Genomic DNA, 6,000 nt, shown 5'->3' on the forward strand with positions numbered 1-6,000 from the left:
TCAAGGAAATGCAAATCAAAGCCACAATGAAATATCACCTCACACCTGCTAGAATGGCTGTTATCAAAAAGACCAGAAATATCAAGTTTTGATGAGGATGTGGAGAAAAGGGAGCCCTTGTGCACTGTTGGCGGGAATGCAAATTGGTGCAGCCTCTGTGAAAAACAATATAGAGGTTCCTCAAAATATTAAACATAGAAAAACATATGACCCAGCAATTCTACTTCTGGCTGTTTATCTAAGGAAAACAAACAAACAATAGCTCAAAAAGATGTATGCACCTCCCCCATGTTCATTGCAACATTATTTATAATAGCGATACAAGATATAGGAAATTACAATAGTGATTACAAGATATAGGAAAAAAAGAAATTGTGGTGTGAGTGTGTGTGTGTGTGTGTGCATGTGTGTCATGAAATATTATTCACTCATCAAAAAAAGAAATCTTGCCATTTGTGACAACATGGATGAACCTCAAGGTTAAGTAAAATAAATCAGACAGAAAGACAAATAACTGTATGTGATCTGTCATACGTGGAATCTAAAAATAAACAAACCAAGCTCATAAATACAGAAAGCAGACTGGTAGTTGTCAGAGGCAGGGAGTTGGGGGTGGGAGAAATGAGTGAATTTTGTTTTAGTTTAGTTTAAATAAATGGAACTTAAAAATAGCTGAATAAACTGTGAAACCTCCTATTATAGAATATTACTCAGTTTTTTATAAAGAATGAGCTAGCTCTTTACTTATTGACCTGAAAGGATTTCCATGGTATATCGTTACATGCAAAAAAAAAATAATAATAATAACATAAGTTATCCAGAATACAGTGTGATATATAAAAGCCTATTTGTATTTAAAAATGTGTTTACATTTGTATTTTAAAAATGTGTTTATGACCCAGCAATTGCACTACTAAGTATTTATCCAAGAGATACAGGTATGCTGATTCATAGGGGCACATGCACCCCAATGTTTATAGCGGCACTATCAACAATAACCAAAGTATGGAAAGAGCCCAAATGTCTATTGATGAATGCATAAAGAATATCCATATCTATATCATCTATATCTATATCTATATCTATATCTATATCTATATCTATATCTATATACATACAGACATGCATACATACATACATGCATATATATATATATATACATATATATATATATATATAAACACACACATGCATACACACACACAATGGAATATTACTTCGTGATCAAAAAAAATGAAATCTTGCCATATGCAACCATGTGGATGGAACTAGAGTACATCGTGCTAAGTGAAACAAGTTGGTCAAAGAAAGATAAATGTCATACGATTTCAATCATATGTGGAATTTACGAAACACAACAGATGAACACAGGGGAAGGGAAGCAAACATAAGATAAAAAGAGAGACAGAGGTAAACCGTAAGAAACTCTTAAATACAGAGAACAAACGGGGGGTTGCTGAAGGGGTGGCGGGTGGGTGGGGATGGGCAAGTGGGCGATGGGCGTGAAGGAGGGCACTTGCTGGGATGAGTACTGGGTGTTATATGTAAGTGATGAGTCACTAAATTTTACTCCTAATCATCATTTTACTCTATGCTAACTAACTTGGATTTAAATAGAATAAAAAATGTAAAAAAACTAAAATAAATAAAAATGCGTTTCTAAGCATGTGTCTATTTGCATGCGCATGGAGAAATGTGTAGAAGGATGCACACCAAGCTGTTCAAATCTGTCATCATGGTGGGGTGGGAATAGAGGGGTTGTGGTAGAAGCTAGTCCTTGACTTCTCCTTTATACGCATTTGTTCTGCTTCACTCTTTCCAACGGGAGTCCTGCTTTTGAATAAAAATATATTGGCAAACAAAGATTAAAATAAAATGCAATGTTTTCTCTGGACTAGGGCAGACATTTCGGCTAGATAATCATCTTCAAAGTGTTCAGGGACTAGTGAGTTAACTTTCTTCTCTTGTTCAGTGTCCCCTGGTGAGCTCATCTCTTGTTCACAAATCCAGTTATCAAGAATAAATGGCAGGCTGCTGGGAATTGACCCTAAGGAAACAGTCCAAAGAGAGAAGCCCAGAGAAAGCTCTCTCCTTGGGGTTATTTATCACATTGCTGTGTTGTGTGACTGTAATACTGGATACAACATAAATATCCTACAATAGAGAAAAAGCTAAATAAATTATGATACAGTCACTTGGAAATATTAAGAACGACTAAAATCGAGGCATCCAACTCTTTAGAGTACCCTGTCAGATGCTCGTATTGCAATGTTAATTGAATAGCACAGTACACAAAACTAAATTCTATGAGTACCTTTATGTGAAAATGATCAGAAAAAGACAAGACAGAGGCACAACCGGTAGATTAAAGTGGCTTAGCATGACACTTAGAAGCAGCCCCCCCAAAGCTCATGCAGTCGGGTTATTACAGGGATGTTAAGAAGTCACTCTGAGAGAACCACCCCTAATTGTATAAATCACTGGGGGATGTCAGTCCTAGAGTTATATGTCTAGCTTAAAATCATTTAAGAAGGCGATAGTTTGGCCAATATTTTCAAATAGCCTGAGAGCATCATCATCATTTTTTTTTTCCTTCTACCAATTGCACTGCAAGAGGGAGTTGCATGTATCTCAGGAGATAAGAAAGAAAACAAGATGCTTTGTTTTGTGAACTTGGTCAGTGTCCTGTGAGATCTCAGTGAGAATTAGTTTTATTATTCCTAAACCTCATGAAGAAATGTTAATTCTAGTTCAATTTGTTGACAATCCCAAGAGAAAAACCATGTAAAGGTCACAAGAAAAGGCTAGTCTGCAGAAAATGGTGGATGGAGCACTGGGCTGGGAGTCAGAAGGACTTGTATTCATTCATTCATTCATTCATTCATTCATCATTCTTTCATTCATGTCTGTTGAGGGTAATGGACTTTAGAATGTAAATATGTTAAAACCATCTGGCCCCAGATCCTCAGGAAGTTCAAGCTAGGGTGAACATCCAAGGTCAGAACCAAGTAATTGTAGTATAGTGTACTAGGAACAGTGATTTAAAAAAAAAGGCTATTGGGGCGCCTGGGTGGCGTAGTCGGTTGAGCGTCCGACTTCAGCCAGGTCACGATCTCGCGGTCCGTGAGTTCGAGCCCCGCGTCGGGCTCTGGGCTGATGGCTCAGAGCCTGGAGCCTGTTTCCGATTCTGTGTCTCCCTCTCTCTCTGCCCCTCCCCCGTTCATGCTCTGTCTCTCTCTGTCCCAAAAAATAAATAAACGTTGAAAAAAAAAATTAAAAAAAAAAAAAAAAAAAAAAAAGGCTATTATGGAGTATGAAGGAAAAAAATTTCCAGTTCCTCTTGAGATAGTAGGTTTGACTCCAAAACACAGATTAAATAACCTGTGTTATTCAACCACGTTCCAGAACATCGGCTATTAGGAGGCAAGACAGAGCTATGGTTAAGGACATGATTTTGGAGGCAGGCTCAAATCCCACTTAACTTCAACAGAGCGATTTCCCCATCGGCGAAAAGAAATAACACTACATGCCACACAAGACAAGTGTTGGAATTCCAAGAGAAGTTACCCATGCAGACTTTAGCATACGGCCTGGCACATAATTCCAGCCAAATAGATGGCAGCTATATTACTATGAAATAACTTCTCAGCCTCAGTTATTTGGATCAGAACAAGGCAGATGGTACGATACTGCCGTGGAATATAAATCATTTGCTGCTGCGGGCACTGGGTTTTGATCTGCAGGGTGTGAAGCTACATTCTTAAGCATCCCAACCTTTTACTATTAATCATTTCCCTTGGAAACGTTTCCGGAGCCGGTCTCCGGAGTTAATTCCTTCAGTGGGTTGTGGGTGTGTGAACAGGAGGGATCTTCCTCATGTGGGAGCCATCCTGCCCTTCCCTGGTGTGGTACAAATTAGCAGGAGATTGTGGGGCTTCTCGCCTGCTCCCGGGGGCCCCTCCAGGGAGGGCTTCTCGACAGAATTGCGGTGTGGCCTGTCATCACCACTAACCACTCATTTCTCAACTGACATCCTGTGTCACTCTGTGCATCCTGGCCAGGCTGTGGGGAAGGCGCCTGCGGAGCAGTAAAAGGCAAGGAGACATATGCTATGCTAGGGGAAGGAAGGGGGTAGCTGGGCTGGGGAGGAAGATGGAATAAAAACAGGCCCTCCTGAAACCGGGTACCTCATACACAAAACCAAGACTTCCCGTTTGCTTTCCAGAGTACCACGAGGTTGCTTGGGCTGCACTGGGTCATCTTGGATCGGACCACACTCCGAGACAGCTGCTGATTTCCTGCAGTCACGCCAGCATTAACCTTCACAAACAGGACCATGCACGTACAGAACAATCATAAAACCACAACGTCACTGAGCCTTACGTTTGTTGTTGAATTATTGCTTTGCTCACCTATCAGTATCATGTCCATTTCATAGGTGAAATAACGGAGATAGAGAGATTAAGGTACATCTCCAAGTTTGCACAGCTAGCAGGAGGTGAGCCCCAGTTTAAATGTTGGCCTGCGGGCTTAATCTCTGGGCATTCTGCCTCCCAGTGAAAACGCTATAAAATGACGAACGAGCACCCAGAAAGGGTCTCATGAGCCCGCTGAGGTCTTAATGGAAGCCTCCAAAGTCCTAGAATAAAACAAAGACGTCTCAGGGTGCCTGGGTGGTTCAGTTGGTTAAGCGTCCGACTTCGGCTCAGGTCATGATCTTGCGGTTTGTGGGTTTGAGCCCCTGCGTCGGGCTCTGTGCTGACAGCTCAGAGCCCGGAACCTGCTTCGGATTCTGTGTCTCCCCCCCTCTCCACCCCTCCCATGCTCATGCTCTGACTCTCTCTGTGTCTCGATAATAAATAAGCGTTAAAAAAAAGAAAAACCAAAGAGGTCTCCTGATTAAAAAAGAAATTATAATAAACAATAACAACAGAGAGGTCTCCTGAAGGGATCTTATTTAAACTCTCATCCACCTTAGCTGTATAGCATGAACTAGTTTCACTGGATCAGGTCTTACTGAGCACAGGAGAATTAGGACAGGTGGGTGGGGAAGCTTTTGTTGTCTCTCTCTTCAGAGAAAGAGGCTCTGGACAGAGGGATTCTCTGATTCCTGAGAGTGAATGAGAGCCCTGAGAAGAGAGACAAAGGCTCTTGGAGAAGAATTATGGGGGAAGGGAGTGGAGAACAGGATGAAACAGGACTAAAAGGTGTTAATGCGTCTCCAGCACAATTCCGTCAAGGCTGGCCCTGCTGATTCAAAGGGTTCGTTCTCAACTCTTCATGTTCAGAGGGGGTTACCTGGATCTCCTTGATTTGGACATTCTCACATTCTATGGTTCAGCAGGTGCCAGAAAGCTCAAGGCGCCATTTGTTTAAAACCTTGGCCTTAGAGAACATCAAAGCCAAAGCCATCCCCAGCAGTACTGGGTCAAGGTCAACCCCAGCCGACAGGGATTTACTCCTCACTTAAGTGACGGCACCTGTCCTGGGCACACAGGTGGCACAAAGCCACAATCTGGGTGGTGCTGAAAGACCAGTAAGAATGAATTACATGTGCCCGAGGAGTCATGGCTACTGGAAGCACTGACATCAAACTCCTCTTGATGGGTCATTCTGGCTTTGAAACGATGATCCTTGAGTGAGATGACAAGGGGCCCGGGAAGAAACAAAGAGGAAAATAAGTGAAGAGGAAGTGAGTAGGGGAGGGGGAGACCAGCAAAGGATCAGAAGCAAGGACACCCAAGAGCAATGAAGAGACAGGGACCTGGCAGGAAGATGGGCCCAGAAGAGGCAACCAGAGAAAGTTCCCCGTGGCTGAGGAATTCTAAAGCCCTGGACTGAATGCCTGACAGTGCCACATGTGTACTGGGTTGTGTTTAGAGGCAGTTTCCTCCCCCATCATTTTCCTCATTTTCTTCTTCGTTTTGGGTACAATGTGCTGCATTCAACTGCATGTGTAAATGGAATTTAGGGGAAATCACGAAAATGGGGCTCAGTTGC

At 42.2% G+C, this 6,000-nt stretch overlaps 1 long non-coding RNA gene across 1 annotated transcript in view; it reads left to right on the top strand.

Moving 5' to 3' along the window:
- The window catches only part of LOC109494854, a 30,596-nt gene extending 25,879 nt beyond the window's left edge, over nucleotides 1–4,717 (top strand). Inside the window, exon 5 of the long non-coding RNA XR_006590525.1 lies at nucleotides 4,226–4,717. This is a non-coding gene — a long non-coding RNA (uncharacterized LOC109494854). The remainder of the gene's footprint in view (nucleotides 1–4,225) is intronic.
- The last annotated feature ends 1,283 nt before the right edge of the window (nucleotides 4,718–6,000 follow it).

Source organism: Felis catus, chromosome E2, assembly GCF_018350175.1.
Source record: "Felis catus isolate Fca126 chromosome E2, F.catus_Fca126_mat1.0, whole genome shotgun sequence".
Lineage (NCBI taxonomy): Eukaryota > Metazoa > Chordata > Mammalia > Carnivora > Felidae > Felis > Felis catus.